The sequence below is a fragment of the Thalassophryne amazonica genome, chromosome 9 (genome assembly GCF_902500255.1).
Source record: "Thalassophryne amazonica chromosome 9, fThaAma1.1, whole genome shotgun sequence".
Lineage (NCBI taxonomy): Eukaryota > Metazoa > Chordata > Actinopteri > Batrachoidiformes > Batrachoididae > Thalassophryne > Thalassophryne amazonica.
The window spans coordinates 61,264,353-61,280,748 of NC_047111.1; the positions used below are offsets into that span (position 1 = coordinate 61,264,353).

Consider the following 16,396-nt stretch of genomic DNA (forward strand, 5'->3'; position numbering starts at 1 on the left):
GGCCAAGAACAGATTGGGCACAGCAAACAGATTCCAATATTTTGTAATATTTAAAAAAAACACAAAAAAAGCAATACACACACATACAACCCCTGGCAAAAATTATGGAATCACCGGCCTCGGAGGATGTTCATTCAGTTGTTTAATTTTGTAGAAAAAAAGCAGATCACAGACATGACACAAAACTAAAGTCATTTCAAATGGCAACTTTCTGGCTTTAAGAAACACTATAAGAAATCAAGAAAAAAAGATTGTGGCAGTCAGTAATGGTTACTTTTTTAGACCAAGCAGAGAAAAAAAACTATGGACTCACTCAATTCTGAGGAATAAATTATGGAATCACCCTGTAAATTTTCATCCCCAAAACTAACACCTGCATCAAATCACATCTGCTTGTTAGTCTGCATCTAAAAAGGAGTGATCACACCTTGGAGAGCTGTTGCACCAAGTGGACTGACATGAATCATGGCTCCAACACGAGAGATGTCAGTTGAAACAAAGGAGAGGATTATCAAACTCTTAAAAGAGGGTAAATCATCACACAATATTGCAAAAGATGTTGGTTGTTCACAGTCAGCTGTGTCTAAACTCTGGACCAAATACAAACAACATGGGAAGGTTGTTAAAGGCAAACATACTGGTAGACCAAGGAAGACATCAAAGCGTCAAGACAGAAAACTTAAAGCAATATGTCTCAAAAATCAAAAATGCACAACAAAACAAATGAGGAACGAATGGGAGGAAACTGGAGTCAACGTCTGTGACCGAACTGTAAGAAACCGCCTAAAGGAAATGGGATTTACATACAGAAAAGCTAAACGAAAGCCATCATTAACACCTAAACAGAAAAAAACAAGGTTACAATGGGCTAAAGAAAAGCAATCGTGGACTGTGGATGACTGGATGAAAGTCATATTCAGTGATGAATCTCGAATCTGCATTGGGCAAGGTGATGATGCTGGAACTTTTGTTTGGTGCCGTTCCAATGAGATTTATAAAGATGACTGCCTGAAGACAACATGTAAATTTCCACAGTCATTGATGATATGGGGCTGCATGTCATGTAAAGGCACTGGGGAGATGGCTGTCATTACATCATCAATAAATGCACAAGTTTACGTTGATATTTTGGACACTTTTCTGATGTTTAAGGATGATGAAATCATTTTTCAAGAAGATAATGCATCTTGCCATAGAACAAAAACTGTGAAAACATTCCTTGCAAAAAGACACATAGGGTCAATTTCATGACATAGGGTTAATGTCAACGAGCAGATGTGATTTGATGCAGGTGTTAGTTTTGGGGATGGAAATTTACAGGGTGATTCCATAATTTATTCCTCAGAATTGAGTGATTCCATATTTTTTTCCTCTGCTTGGTCTAAAAAAGTAACCGTTACTGACTGCCACAATCTTTTTTTCTTGATTTCTTATAGTGTTTCTTAAAGCCAGAAAGTTGCCATTTGAAATGACTTTAGTTTTGTGTCATGTCTGTGATCTGCTTTTTTTCTACAAAATTAAACAACAGAATGAACATCCTCCGAGGCCTGTGATTCCATCATTTTTGCCAGGGGTTGTATATACATATATATTGAGGGTTTTCACGTATCCCATAATCCCTTGTGTGACAGAGAGTCACTGCAGTCAAAACAACATAGAGAATCCACATGATGACAATTGTAAATGAATATTATACTACAAAAATGCAATTTTTTATGCTTTTCGTCACGTTAATAAGAGACTGCTGCATGATACCCTGAAAACTTGCTAAAACAATTATAACAAATAATCCGTGTCTGCTACGTTTAATCTGCATGGAATTTAATAAACGAAATTATAAACCAAATTTCAGACATATTATATATTAGTCTGGAACAAAGAGGACAAACAGTTAAAGAGGTTAAAGAGCTTAAAGACGTTAAAGAGCAAACTTCACTTTCCCCCAGAACGACATGATCAGGAAGTGAGCGTAGCTCACAGCAACTCCCATTGAAAATAACGGAGAGACAGCCTGTGATTCTCGCATGTTTACATAAAACAAACGCAATAACAGAGTCTATAAACCCAGAGAATATATTCATGAAAGTTTCCTCTTCCCTACTTCCTTCTACAACCTTTGCCTGTTGTCCAAAATAAATCTAATGTCTAACTCGCATTAATCTTTCAGAAATGCTGATCTGATCTTCATCACTTCCTTCACCTCCTTGGATGGTAACAACCAGCACCAAGGACAGCTCATGTGTTCTGGTGCATTCTGGGAGAATGAATATGTACATAGAGTTGATGTTCACACATTTATTTTATCTTTACTTTTCAGTAATACTTCACACAGTTAAAGTCCTGAGGCTTATTAACTCCATGCAAAGGAAAGAGTTAAATACGTTTCGGTAGCCAATTTGACTTATTTTTAATAATTTGAATCTGAAGGTGAAAAGTGAGACTGGGCCGCTGCAGCACCACAGACGGATGCACACAGAATATTTCAGATATGATGTAATTAGTGTGACAGATATAAAAGGGTTGTGTTCTAATCAGCAGCACAGCAGCTTTGACAGGTGAAGTTTTGTTTTTTTTTTGTTTTTTTTGCAATTTTTTTTTTAAATATGAAATTAAGAAATCACTTGTATATATGTATTCACACCCTTTCCTCAATGCTTTGTTGATGCACCTTTGGCAGCAATTACAGCCTCAAGTCTTCTTGAATATGATGCTACAAGCTTGGTGCACCTATCTTTGGACAGTTTTGCCCAATCCACTTTGTAGTACCTCTCAAGCTCCATCAGCGTCAGTGCACAGCAATTTTCAGATCTCTCCAGAGATGTTCAGTCAGACTCAGGTCTGGGCTCTGGCTTGACCACTCAAGGACATTCACAGAGTTCTCCTGAAGCCACTCCTTTTTATATCTTGGCTGTGTGATTAGAGTCATTGCTCCAGATCGCTCTTGACCTGCTGAAAGATGGTTCATCTTTCAGCAGGTCAAGAGCGATCTGGAGCAGGTTTTCATCCAGGATGTCTCTGCACATTGCTGCATTCATCTTTCTCTCAATCTCGATCTCTCAGTTTAGACAAAGAGTCCTGGTGGATCTAAACTTCTTCCATTTATGGATGATGGAGGCCACTGTGGTCATTGGGACCTTCAAAGCAGTAGAAATGTTTCTGTTCCTTCCCCAGATTTGTTCCTTGAGACAATCCTGTCTCAGAGGTCTACAGATGAATCCTTTGACTTCATGCTTGATTTGTGCTCTGGCATGAACTGTCAACTGTGTAGATAATTGTGTGTCTTTCCAACTCATGTCCAATCAGCTGAATGTACCCCAGGTGGACTCCAATTAAGCTGTAGAAACACCTCAAGGATGATCAGTGGAAACAGGATGCACCTGAGCTCAATTCTGAACTTCATGGCAAAAGCTGTGAATACTTATGTACATGTGATTTCTTAGGATTTTATTATTTTTAATAAATTTGCAAAAGTATTTTGTCACATACAAGGAAATTGATCTGGTGTCATTGCTGCATAAACGACAATAAAAAGAAAAGGAAAAAAATACTTAAGAAGTAAGAAGTAATTGGTGCATAAACATCATTATGGCTGTAATAAGGCTGTAACATAACAAAATGTGGAAAAAGTGAACAAAATGTGGACAAGTGAAGCGCTGTGACTGTACTGTGTGTACTTTCTGGACATACCGTATAGCCACACAGGCTCATTTGAGATGTAGTGCAGCCATAATTATTATGCTTATGATTATTCATGAGGCTATTTTTGTGCACCCTCCAGCACTTGGTACCCTATGCGCAGCACAAGATACGTGCAATTGGGATGTGTACAGGAGGGGTGAATATCTGTCTCATACCTGTTGGGTTGCCTAACATAACAAAATGTGGAAAAAATGAAGCGCTGTGAATACTTTACGAATGCACTGTACGTCACATGTTATAGAATTCAGTGGACATTGACCTTGTTTGACCCTTACTTCGGAGACTAAGCATCCTGCACAGTCAGAACTATTGCATTTGCCAATCCTAGGAGCTCAACCAAAAATTTTCATCACTTTTTGGCAGTGCATTCTCGTTTGAGGGCGGGCACTAAAGAGGTGAAATATGACGCATATGACGTAATTTGTCTACTTCCGGGGACAGAAACACGGTACTTTCTCTGCGTTTTTGGACAAATTACATGCAAACAAAGTGAAAATTTAAAGAAAAAGTGATGATGGGAAAGTGGGCAAGGGTTGCGGTTTTGTTTATGACCTGGAGCTCAAATGTGTTGAGGCAGTTTTGCGGGCGAGAGAATGGAGCTACTCTGGTTAGTTGTGTAGGCTAACACTTACCGACACGATGTCTCCCATTTGCCTCGTCTTCCCTTCCCCACTGGGAACCGAAAAAACTGCACTTTTCGCAACTGCTTCGGTGACTGCAGCTGAAAACAAAACACTGCACCATTTTCCCGTGTGAAGTTATGCTTTGTATATATTGCGCAACGGGAGCGGTTGTCCCCATAAGTGGTCAAATCCTGCGATATCACGCAGGGTTCACATGAGAGTGTGCTGCCCTATTGGAGCAACTTTAACGTTTGACCCCTGTACAAAATGAAATTGAGTTTTGTCCCAATTTTTGTTGTTTTTACTCCATAACTCCAGAACATTCAGACATAGATTGTCAAAACTATACCTTTTTGGAATCTCTCAGACAAATATGTGGTATACATTTCAATATGATTAGATCATTTTTAAATTTTGACCTCTGTGTAATCCTGTGTTGAACCCTGGCTACAGTGCCAAGACATAAACATGTTTATTTCTGCTCTAAATTTGGACATTTTAACATGGACTCCTATGGGATTGTGCTTGTTTTTGGAGCCAGGCTCAAGTGGCCAGTCAAGGAACTGTAACTTTTTCTTCTGAGACGGCCTCATCTGAGACCATCCAACCTTCCTGCTTGATTCTCACATGCACACTGACCTCTGACCTCCAATGAAGGAGAAGATAAAGGGGCTGGTGTTAGAGAGAGCTGCATCTGATGTCATTTCCTGCACCATAATCGGTCATGAGTGACTGAAGATGTGATTCATGACAAAAAGAGTGCACACATTCTCTCTCATGGGAAACGTCATATAGCTGCAGTGTAACCTGAATTATCTGGACCCCACACCTTCTGCTTCTTCTCTCTCTCTCTCTCTCTCCACACCTGGAGCAGCAGGAGGAGGAGGAGAAGTAGGAGGGGGGAGGAGGAGGAGGAAGGAAGAGGGGGGAGGTATAGCTCCCACCGAGCGCTCATATTTGCGCCTCGCCTCCACAACAGTCGCACCTTTGCAGCATGCTGTGGCCCCCATGTGGCCCCTCCCTCACCGGACTAGACGGATAAATGGGTTAACTTTGTCACCGAAGCATCGGGTGATCGATCCCTCTCCATCTGTACCGATCTGCGCCCAAAAGCGTTTGGCCGGACACCTCCTCCTTATTCTCTGCTTTCAGATCGCAGATTATTTCATGCACGCACAAAAAAAGTGTGCGATCAGCGATTACACCGGACGCAAACCTGTGGGCTGTTGGGTGGCGTCGGGAGAAGATCTGACATCCCGATTCATTCAAAAACTCCAAAATCTGAAGATCTGTCGATGGGAAGAGGATAAACGGACGCGAGGACGTTGATGTGGATCAACTGACTGAACCTTCAGCACCTCCTCCCTCCTCACAGAACCAATTGATTTTTGATTTTTTTTTTTTTTTTTTCTGAATAACTGTCCAAAAAGTCTGGAGCGCGCATGATACCCCGGAGCAGATCCCATACGCAGACTGAACGAGTCCACCTCTGGCTGACGGACGGACTCCTCAGCGGCACCGGACGGATGCAGACGGACTCGAACGCGTCTTGGTGAATCAGAACGCCCTCAGCATCTCCGCCAGCAGCGCGGGGCCGAACCTCACACACCGGGGGAGCGCATCTTTCACAGGCAGGTAGGCGTCGTTCGCGTGTCACCTCTGCTTTCGTGCGTTACTAAATGTGATTACGCGGGTCCGACCGCTCCCGCAGCGTCGCGCGCGGCGCAGCCAGACTGCACCTGTTGGAGAAGCGTGGGTGTGTGTGTGTGTGTGTGTGTGTGTGTGTGTGTGTGCGCGCGCGCGTTTGCACGAGTTGACTGAGTCACTAATGGCGATGGTGTCTGTGCGTGTGTTTGCAGGAAAGAAGGGAGAGAGAGAGAGAGAGGGAGGGAAAAAAGCGCTCGTGGGAACTGTGCTTTCCAGGTTCGTCGTGTGCGCGGCGCGCGTCCAGTGCGCGCTGAGCTGCTTTGACGGCAGTGTGATCATAGGTCCGCCGTGCGCGCCGTAAGTGTAATTAGAGACTAATTGGCTCGACACACTGCGGAATGTGAAGTACTTCATCACATGCGTCGCGCTCTAAGTGCTTCACGCGCGGTTGTGATGAATGTGGACCGAGCTGGAGCCGAAAAATCCAAACATGCTCGCGCTGTTGCTGCCAGATGCTCCAGAACTCTACAGTTATAAATGGCCAAATCTGCCACCTGTCTGACTCACATTCATCACCACATATCCCGGAGGAGACCACAAGCCCCTGGCTGGCAACGCATGGAGGGTTTTATAGGAGGTGCGAGGTGATGGACAGAGTTTCGGGGGAGGTGGCGCGCATGAGTGCCTGTTTTGAAATTTCTCTGACACCCTGATGATCTCAGTGAATTCAAATCTGCACATCTGCGCATCCACCACACCACTGAACCACCTTGGGTCCAGGATGGCAAATCACCCAAGCAGACAACAGTTCCATCAACACCTCTTGGAAGTAACCATCTCCATCAGCCAGGTGAAACGTGGGCATCCCTTTGGCCTTCTCCAGCCACTGGGATCCTCAGAGGGACAGGCGGTTAGCAAGAGGGTAAGAGACGGTTTGGAAGAGACTCAGGGAAGACGATTCTGAGGGTGGAGCCACCAGGCAGGAGGTCAAAGATAAGGTTTATGGATGTTGTCAGGGAGGGCATACAGTTGTTTTTTGTGACAGATGAATGATCTGACCCCCAAGGGAGCAGCTGAAAGGGAACAAGAAAAAGTGGTAACACTTAAATGAACTAAGTTGGTGTAAATACCAAAGATTAGTTGGATCCTCCAGATTTATTTGAGTGTTGTCATTTGAAAAGCATTATTAGGTTGGTCCAACAACTCTTTTTTTAAATGTATGTAGAACTGGAACTGCTCCAGGAAGACCGTCCAGTGTAAAATTGGTGCCAAATCCCAAGTGACCCCGAGCAACCGGCAGCAGCCACAATGAACATCCCTCAATCTGGTTTGTCCTTATCACTGCAGCAGGCAGAAAAAGTTGACAGGATTTAAATTTCAGCAGCGTGTACAGTTGTCATTGTGCAGCTGCCTGCCGCTCTCACGGCCAGCAGTGGCGACGTTGTCTGTCATCCTCTCACTAAAATGGTGGAACATCCTGTTTACTTTTTGCCGCATAGCACCAACATGTGAATTCAATATCTGTACTTCTCTGGAATCATCTCTGTCATATTTGCAGAGAACTACTTGAATCAGCAATCCTGACCATTCGTTTGAGCTGTAATGGCTTTGTGCAAGATGAAATTGGATATATTTATTTAAAAAACACATAATTTCAAAATGGTTAATGTAATATTTTTGTGAAGTTCCTTGATCTTATTGATTCCATGGGTGCAATTTGGTGGGGGATAGGGGTGACATGTCCCCCCCCCCACCTTTTCAACCAGGGGGGACAGAATATGGTATCCCCCCACCCCCCCACCCCCCGGCATATATGTGTGTACTTGAAACATGCTATGTCAGTCTTATGTGCAAAACAATGTCAGAATAGTATCTTTGTTTCTGCAAGTTTATATTTTTAGCAGCATTGACTTGTTTACAACACCTGTTTCTTGTTTGTCACATTCGGAATTTTTTGGGACTGCATTTGCCCAGATTTGAAACCAGAAATAGTTGCCTCTAGGGACTAGTGTCTACACATAAGTATCAATGGACCATATGCTAATTTACTAAATTCTGAAAGTTAGAAAAGGAAATCAGAAAAGCTATCTGGGACCTCAGAAAGCCCATCTGCAATTATTGCGTGATCTCCAAAATCAGTCTTTATGTTCAGTATGAGTGTTGTCATTAGTGCCACTTCGAAAATTAAATTCATGATAAGAAATTTATCCTAAACTTATGATCTGTTGTTTTTTTCAAACTTATGCAAAACAAATCTTGAGAAAAAAAATACAGTATGTGATAGTTAATAATTATTAAGAGCCTGTTCTTTTATATTTATGAATACATTTTACCACATTGCAGTTGTTTTTTTAATGAAAACTCAACCTATCATTCTTTTTGTGTTCTATACATGTGGTGATACCTTATTTACACCAGGATGTTAATAAAATCAATGCTGGCTATTCTCAGAATAAAGTACTTATATCCACAGTTTCAAATTGCATAAGTCAAATGGTGTCCACTTTATGGTCTTTTCAAAACATTAAAATTACTGTTCTGGATGTTCAGAATGCATCTGAGCTTATCTCGAAACCGTTGGCTTCTGGGGGCCTAAAGCGGCCCCAGACCCCCGGCCTATGGGCTTCGGCCCTGCGGGCCTCGCATTTTGTCCCCCCAATTTCTAGTTCCAAATTGCAGCCTTGATTGATTCAGTTATGTCAACTCCATTGTGGTGGTGTAAAGATGCATTACAAAACTGTGTCACTGTCTAACTATTTACAGACCTGACTGTAGGATGCCCTGAGTGGGTGTCTGCTTTCTTTCTTTTTTTATTACTTACATTTGAACCCACCAGAGGGATCTCTGCATGCAGAGTCTAATTGTATCCTTTGAGAAAAATCCCCCTTTTTCACAAATTTCCCAAAGGGAAATACAGACAAATGAACTCAAAGGGCAAATGAACTCAAACCATGTCCAAACCTTAAAATTCCCCATTGTTCTTATGAACGTTTTCTTGTATTTTCTGATTATTTACAACATATTATGGTGGTGATAATGTTCAAAAGGACTGTTCACCATGCGGAACATCGGCACTAAACAACCAAGTGGAAGCAATGTCTAAAACTGTTGCAGGGTTGATATAAAGAAATAGAGAAAAAAATGACACCTAGCTGGCCAAAGTTTTGTCTCAAACAAAGTAGATGTCATAGGTGAGTACATCAGTCAGAGGCGTGACTGTGAGTATTGTTTTAATGTGACAAGGATGTAAAAAGTGATGTTGTTCTTTATGAATGTTTTTTCTTTCTTGCAAAACTTTTATTTTAAACAAATATGTGAAATATCTGTTTTAATGAAACAGTATTTCAGGGAGGGCCATGGAACATAGTACATGATTTCTCATTACCCGAGGCCATCAAAAATGGCCATCGGGTATTGCGAAGACTTTGCGTCCATCCATCCGCCCATCCGTCTGTCTGTTTGTCTGTCTGTCTGTGCTCAGCATAAATCCAGTCCAATTACTGGCAGAGTCTTCAAATTCACAGGGAACATTCTTGGGACAGAGACCTTGCACAAGTTAGACAAAAAAAACAAAAAAAAATACTGCAGTGTTCTGAATTGTGCCAGGCACCATCAGGCAATCTGTCTCACTTCTGTGAGCAATCACTAACTGAGACCGAGTCTAGAGGGGCGTGGAAGGACACGGCAGAGTCTGGGGGATAGGACCTTGGTGATTTTCTAAGAGATTAGAACTACCAACTCATTGATGATCCCAACTGTGTTCCACTGTGTGGCTCTATGATCTTTACTGCTTGACTGGTTGGACAATTACTTTGTAATTGGATGCTTAGCTGCATCTTCTCTGTCTTGATGTTTGACAATTCCTAGTGCTTTGTTTCATTTGTTAATTTGGTATTGTTAGTGCAGCTAAAGCAGGGTCACTCCTCTGTGTCTGTTCTGCGTGAGGTTTCTTCCTGTCATCAAAAAAATTCTGGAGGAAGTTTTTCCGTAACACTGTTGCCAGTGTGTTGCTTAGGGTGAGAGTAGGATTAGACCTTACCTTTGTGAAGCACCTTGGGGTGACATATATTGTGATTTGGTGAGAAAATTAAATTGAAATGAATCACTGGTATGTCTTATTAAGGTCAAGGTTCATTTATTGTCATTTCAAACATATGGTACATGAGGTACACATGGTACACTACTCGCTAATGCTATTAGTTATGATTTCGTATTATGTGTGTTCAATAGGTGTTCTTGTGCTTTTCAAAAGCTGTTCTTGGTAATCAGACTCACTTTTTGACTCACTGATTACCTGTTCTTCCTGTGAGTCATTGCAACATTTTTGTGGAGAACAATGTGGCGCTTCACATGGGGCCTGTGTTCTTTCAGCACATTCAAACCCGCCCATCAATATGACTGTGGACACATTACACAGTGTATCATTACCTCCGTTGGAGAAAGTAATGTTTTTGCCTGTTTGTTTGTGAACAGCCTGAAACCTACAATTTGTCATGTATCATTATGAATTTTTTACTAAAGATTCATATCATGATAGACAAGAACTGATTCAGATTTGAAGGTCATAGGGCAATGGTCAAAGTCAGGAAGAAACTTGGAAAATTCCTATCTTTAACACTGACCAATTTTCAAAAAAATCATAACTGGCAAAAAAAAAAAAAAAGATACAATTTCTTTCATATTTGAGAGTGCTATGTAGGATGTTATCCTTTATTGGCTGACAAAGTTTGATCCAGATCTGATCCAGATTACAGAGTTTGTGGCCATTTAAATTTAACATTGAAAACTCCATTCAATGCATATTTTACATTATATCTTAATCAAACGTTGCCCCAATCACTCTCATTTGAAACTGAGGTGCAGACTGGCACTCACTATCGCCTGACAAAGTTTGATCCAAATCTGTTTTGTAGCGATTTGACTTTAAAATTGAAAAGCCCATTTGGTGTACATTTTGCATTATATCTAGATTAAAAGTGCCTCAGTCACACTTATTTTTCTGTTATGGATTTATTACACCACCAAAAATGGATGGAGGTTCCAAGTTTATGTCTGTTTATTTATCTTACACTTATCAGTCGGAAACCAAGTGCCAAAAAGCAATGACAGATTGTGCATAGCAGAGATAACAATGTTCTGTGAAAATTATCTGAAAAAGAATTCAGAAACCGAAAAAGTTGGAAAAAAAACCCAACAACACCCCATAAAAACTTTGATTCAAGTGCTTGAACTAAATACATACTGTACTTCTGACATTTGATCTCATCTAATTTAGCTCATAAAAAGCCACTTCTAACAGGACTTTGACTTTGAAAAATTTTCCCAAGGTAGAATTTGTGGAATTGGAAACTAGTGTTGGCAAAGGTTTGCACTCTATGAGCGTGGAGCTCTAGTTATTTTTGTGCTTCCTTCTTGTTATCACTTGATAATTTTGTCAAGCACTGAGGTCTTAACTTACAAAAAAGAGCAAACTGGTGTCTTGGCAGTTTGAATCATTTTTCAATTTCAGTCATCACTACTCTTAAATCAATTCAATTGATTTAAGAGTAGAAAATTGATTAAAGCTTATGTAGTTGTACATGCTTCGAAGACTAATTAGCTGCTATGCCTCGGATCTTGTTGATTTATGACAGCAGTACAGTGAAATGAGGAGAAACCACAATTTGTTTTGTGACCCTCAGCTTTGGCCTGCCATTCTGCTAATGCGTTTCTCTCGTCGGGGACTAAGGGATGTGAGAAGTAGACATATCCTCCATACCAACATATCAGTGACACACATGGGCCTCCTTCCTCCCCTTTCCCAACACACAAGTCTCATTCTTACACCTTCTTCCTCTTAATTTCAGCTTCATCGCTCCTGTCTGACCTCATTCTAATCACCGTTCTTGCAGTGGACTCTTGAATCTTTGCTGCCATCGAGTACTGATGACCTCATGGCCCAACCGTTGGCAGTCAGCATGCTTTGATTGCTTCCTTTGATCCCCTTTTCCAGCCCCTCAGATCTGTCTGCATGTCCCTCCTCTCAGCCCCTAAAATCTATCTTAAACGCCGTCTATCTTTGTGACATTATGGAAACACTTAACAATACAATACACTTAACAATATAACGCAATGCTAAAATACTCTCGGCCGTATGAGCCTTGTGTTCTTTATAATTTGCAGCTGTTCAATTAATTATTAAGATCCCATTGTCTTACATACAAATTGTACATGCTCAATAAAGCCTCTCTATCAATCAATCAATCAAAAACAATATTTACGTTTTAAGAGCCGAAGTTGTGCAAATCAAGGAATATTTGTAGCTCACCCTCTGTGCATTTGCAGGTATTAATGAGACAAATTTAACTCCAGAGGAATGTAAGAGTGTTCCATGATGCATAACACAAAATGGCTGTCGCACATCCAAAATGTCCTTGTAACTATCTGATCTTAACATAACTGCTTTTCAAAATGGCTGATGCACAAAATGCCCTTGTAATTGATAAAACCATCTGATCTTTTTATAGATGTTTAATGGATAAAACCAATCAGCATGATGGAACACTCTGTGTTATTGCGTGACACTACATTACAAACATAAACACACACTATAAAATTTTTACATAACAACCTTGAATGCAACACAGACAGACACCTGCTTATTTACCTCAAATTGCAGCCAAGTCGCATAGTCGCTGATTCACTACAGGCTAAGGACCGCTCACTCACATTGGGCCAGCCTTGATTCAGGAATAAAAGTTAGTGGAGAAGAATTGGGGTTCATTGTTCCAGGTGTTTGCATGTGACCTGGTCAATATCCCATCACTGAGATGACTTTCTGTATCAGTGTAAGAACTTTTACAATAAAACATCTAAACTTTGAAGTCCGTTTCCTGTCCAATTCTTTTGGCGATCACTCACCGTGATAAAAGAGCCTAACAGGAATTTAGCTTTGAGTTAGTGGGCGTTAGCATGGACACTAACATCAGCAAAATGTCTTGTAAATTACTCCAGAGGTGTTATCAGGTTGCAAAAACAGCGTTTTCAGTTTTAGAAGTGTTTATTTCTCGTTACCTTTTACAAAATACTGTATATGAAAAACATGTATATAAACACACAAAACAAAGCGATTTTGGAGAAACCAGCCTCTGACGTTACAGTGAAGCTCTACCCTGATTGGCTGTCACACCCGCCATTCAAAAACTAAACTGAAGAGATTGAAACAGAATGTGACATTTTAACCTCTTAAAATAGGTCAAGGTTAGCCATCTTTGAACTTGTCCAAGGTCAGTGTCCCAAGAATGTTTCCAGTAAATTTGAAGACTCTAGCAGTAATTGTCATGATTTCAGCCTGATCTGGGGTTTGATTTGGGTTTTCCCTCTTTCTTTTTCCCCTTCTCATGCCCCGGTCTTGATTTACTAGTTATTTTATTTTCATCATGTGATTATTCTCTGTTCTGTTTTGATTTGTCACTTTGTTTTCTTTACTTGTTTCTTTGGCTTATCATTTTGTTCTAGTGTTCTTCAGTCAGTTGTGTTTTATTTATTGTTTAATTTATCACTTGTTTTATCTAGTTCCTCTCATTTGTAATATTTGTTGTGCAGTTATGTCAGGATTTGTTTTCTGCTATTATTTAGTCACTGCTTTTTCTTACGGTTTGTCTTACCGCCTTGTTAAGTCAGTTTTGGTTTAATTTTGTATTTATCTCTATTTTCTCATGCAGTTTTCATTAGGTTATCACTTGTTTATTTTACTATTAATAATTGTTTAGTTTTACTTTACTATCTATGCTCCATGTTTTCTGATCAGTTTGTCATGTTCCAATTTGGTGTATTTTGTCTTCAGTTGTAGCTCTGTTTCACTCCATGCCCTGCTTCTGCTCTGTTCTCATCCCTCTCACATCTCTGTCTGTGTTGTCACGTCATTCCACTAGCTTTGTGCCCTGCTCTCACACTTTGTTCCAGTCTGCTTTGTGTTCTCACTTACTTACGCTCTTGGCTCCAGATCACGTGTCTTTGTCTGTTACTTCACTCCACTCTGCTTTCCTTCCGTCACTATCTTGTACTCTGCACAACCTTTGGCTCCCCCAGTCACGCCCCCTTCCAAAGACTTCCACACACCTGCTTCACATCACCCTAATGTGTTTGCTCCTTATTTAAACCATCACAGTCTCACAGCTCACTGACAGGTTGTTGTCACTTTATGCACACATCCCAGCCTCTGTATTTTGTCCTGATTTCTTGCTTTGCCGTGCACCGTGTTTTGCTCTGTTTTCCTCGACCGCGCCTTTTTGCCTTACCCTTGATAACTGTGTTTGCTCGTGCCTGTGAATACTGCCTGAATATGACTGCGTTCTTGCCAAATCCATATTGTGCTTCTGCTCCGCTGACTGATCACCTGTGTGCTGAACCTGAGCCTGGAATAAAGACCATGATTACTCACATGCCAAAAACAAGTCTGGGAGTCTGCTTCGCGGGTCCAACCGCTCCTGGTGTTGGGCAACCGCCCGCCCTGACAGTAATAGGACTGGACTTAAGCGGAGCACAGACAGACGGACAGACGCAAAGCCTACGGAATACCCAGTGGCCACATCTGATGGCCTTTGGTATAAAGTACACAAATTAAAAAGAAAATGTGAGAGAGACTGATTATTGTGTGTCTGCTGCTGGATCAGTGAGTGTGTCACTCAGGAGAACAATTATGACAGCAGATGAACTGTTAAAATGCCTTCTCATATTTATATCACGTCATACATTTTCCAGATTTATTTCTTGTTTAATTTGAGACATCGATGAAGTATTTCAGAATGCTGTGGCTCCTTGAGGGACTGTCAGTTGTTCATCATCTCAAAATTAGCATTATTGTTAAATTCATTTGGATCCCTTGGTGCAGTCGCCATATAAATTGAGACAGTTTATCACCTCTGTTTCATGCAGTTAATATTTTAAACTCTGTTGTCTCCTTCATAGAAAGAGTCCTCAAATATATTTGTCATATCTTTTCTTGGTATTTTTAAATGATCTTTCAGGTATTTCATGTGCTGTATTGAGGAAGGAAAAAATAGTCAAAGTAAAAGGTGTACTGACCTTGACTTCACGGACGATGCTGTGATCTTTGCAGAATTTTTAAATGATCTTTCAAGTATTTCATGTGCTGTAGTGAGGAAGGAAAAATAGTCAAAGTAAAAGGTGTACTGACCTTGACTTCACAGACGATGCTGTGATCTTTACGGAATTTTGAGAAGCTGAGTGAGGAATACTTGTCTGGGCTTACAGTCGTCCTGGATCATGACTAAGATCCTGGCTTTCAATGGCTTCCAGTCTTCAGCCATTAGAAGTGTGTCTGTATCAGTGATGCCGCGTTACTCTAATCTGACCACTTTTTTTTAGTAACGAGTAATCTAACGCGTTAATCTTTCCAAATCAGTAATCGGATTAAAGTTACTTCTCCATGTCACTGTGCGTTACTATTATTTTTCATTGTGGGTCGATAGCAGCATTAAACTTGGTCTGTGGGCAGGAGGTCGGGGTTCGACTGAACTGCTCACTTTAAGTGAGGTGTGAGCTTTTAATCCGCGTTTTTTTGCAGCTGCTCGACTCGTCCTCACCTCTTAAAGCGCGGTGATCAGCACACCTGCACTGAGCTTTACAAAGACATTTTTATACTTTTTTCCTCCTTTATTTAGAATTCTGAGCTGAGCCGCTCTGTATCTGGTCGTTAAAAACAGTTGATCCTCCGCGACGCGTCAACAACTAACACTGTTTTTCACTCAAATGCACCTAAACTCTCTTTCTGAGGACCACATGATGTGAAAACGCAATAAAACTTTCTTACCTGTAAATCTGGTCCTGTTTTCTGCATAAATAAATGTTATCCATTCTTTGTGCTCAAACGCCAAAGCAGGGGCGAATCCAGATGGAATGGGGGCGTGGGGCAAGGATGTGCCCCCCCCCCCACAACACCCCTAGATTAAAGATCCAGTTTTGAAGCCGTTTTTTACTACAACTACTAATATTGCTTAAAATAATAATAATTTCGACAAGTAAAATGTTTAGAGAATTTAAATGTTAGAAAAATGTTAGAATTTAATAGTTACATTTATAAACAATGTAGGTTTGAAATTGCAAGTTTTACTGTTACAGTGCTGTCAACAGTTAAATATGAGGTCAAGAAAGAGGTCTTTATTTTACTTTTTATAAAACAAGTATTTGTTTTCATTGAAGTCAAGAAAGGGTGACTATAAAGTGAGTTTTGGCAAAACAGGTATCATTGTCATGTTGACATGGGTTGTTGTCGGCAGCTGGGGAAAGTAACTAAAAAAGTAACTAGTAATCTAACTTAGTTACTTTTACAATTGAGTAATCAGTAAAGTAACTAAGTTACTTTTTCAAGGAGTAATCAGTAATCAGTAATTGGATTACTTTTTCAAAGTAACTGTGGCAACACT

General features: G+C 40.7%; 1 protein-coding gene across 1 annotated transcript in view; it reads left to right on the forward strand.

Annotated features, from left to right (window-relative positions):
• The first annotated feature begins 5,678 nt into the window (after positions 1-5,678).
• The window catches only part of LOC117517245 (calcium-binding protein 8-like), a 152,344-nt gene continuing 141,626 nt past the window's right edge, over positions 5,679-16,396 (forward strand). Inside the window, exon 1 of the mRNA XM_034178188.1 lies at positions 5,679-5,957. The gene's annotated coding sequence lies outside the window, so the exon portion shown is untranslated. The remainder of the gene's footprint in view (positions 5,958-16,396) is intronic.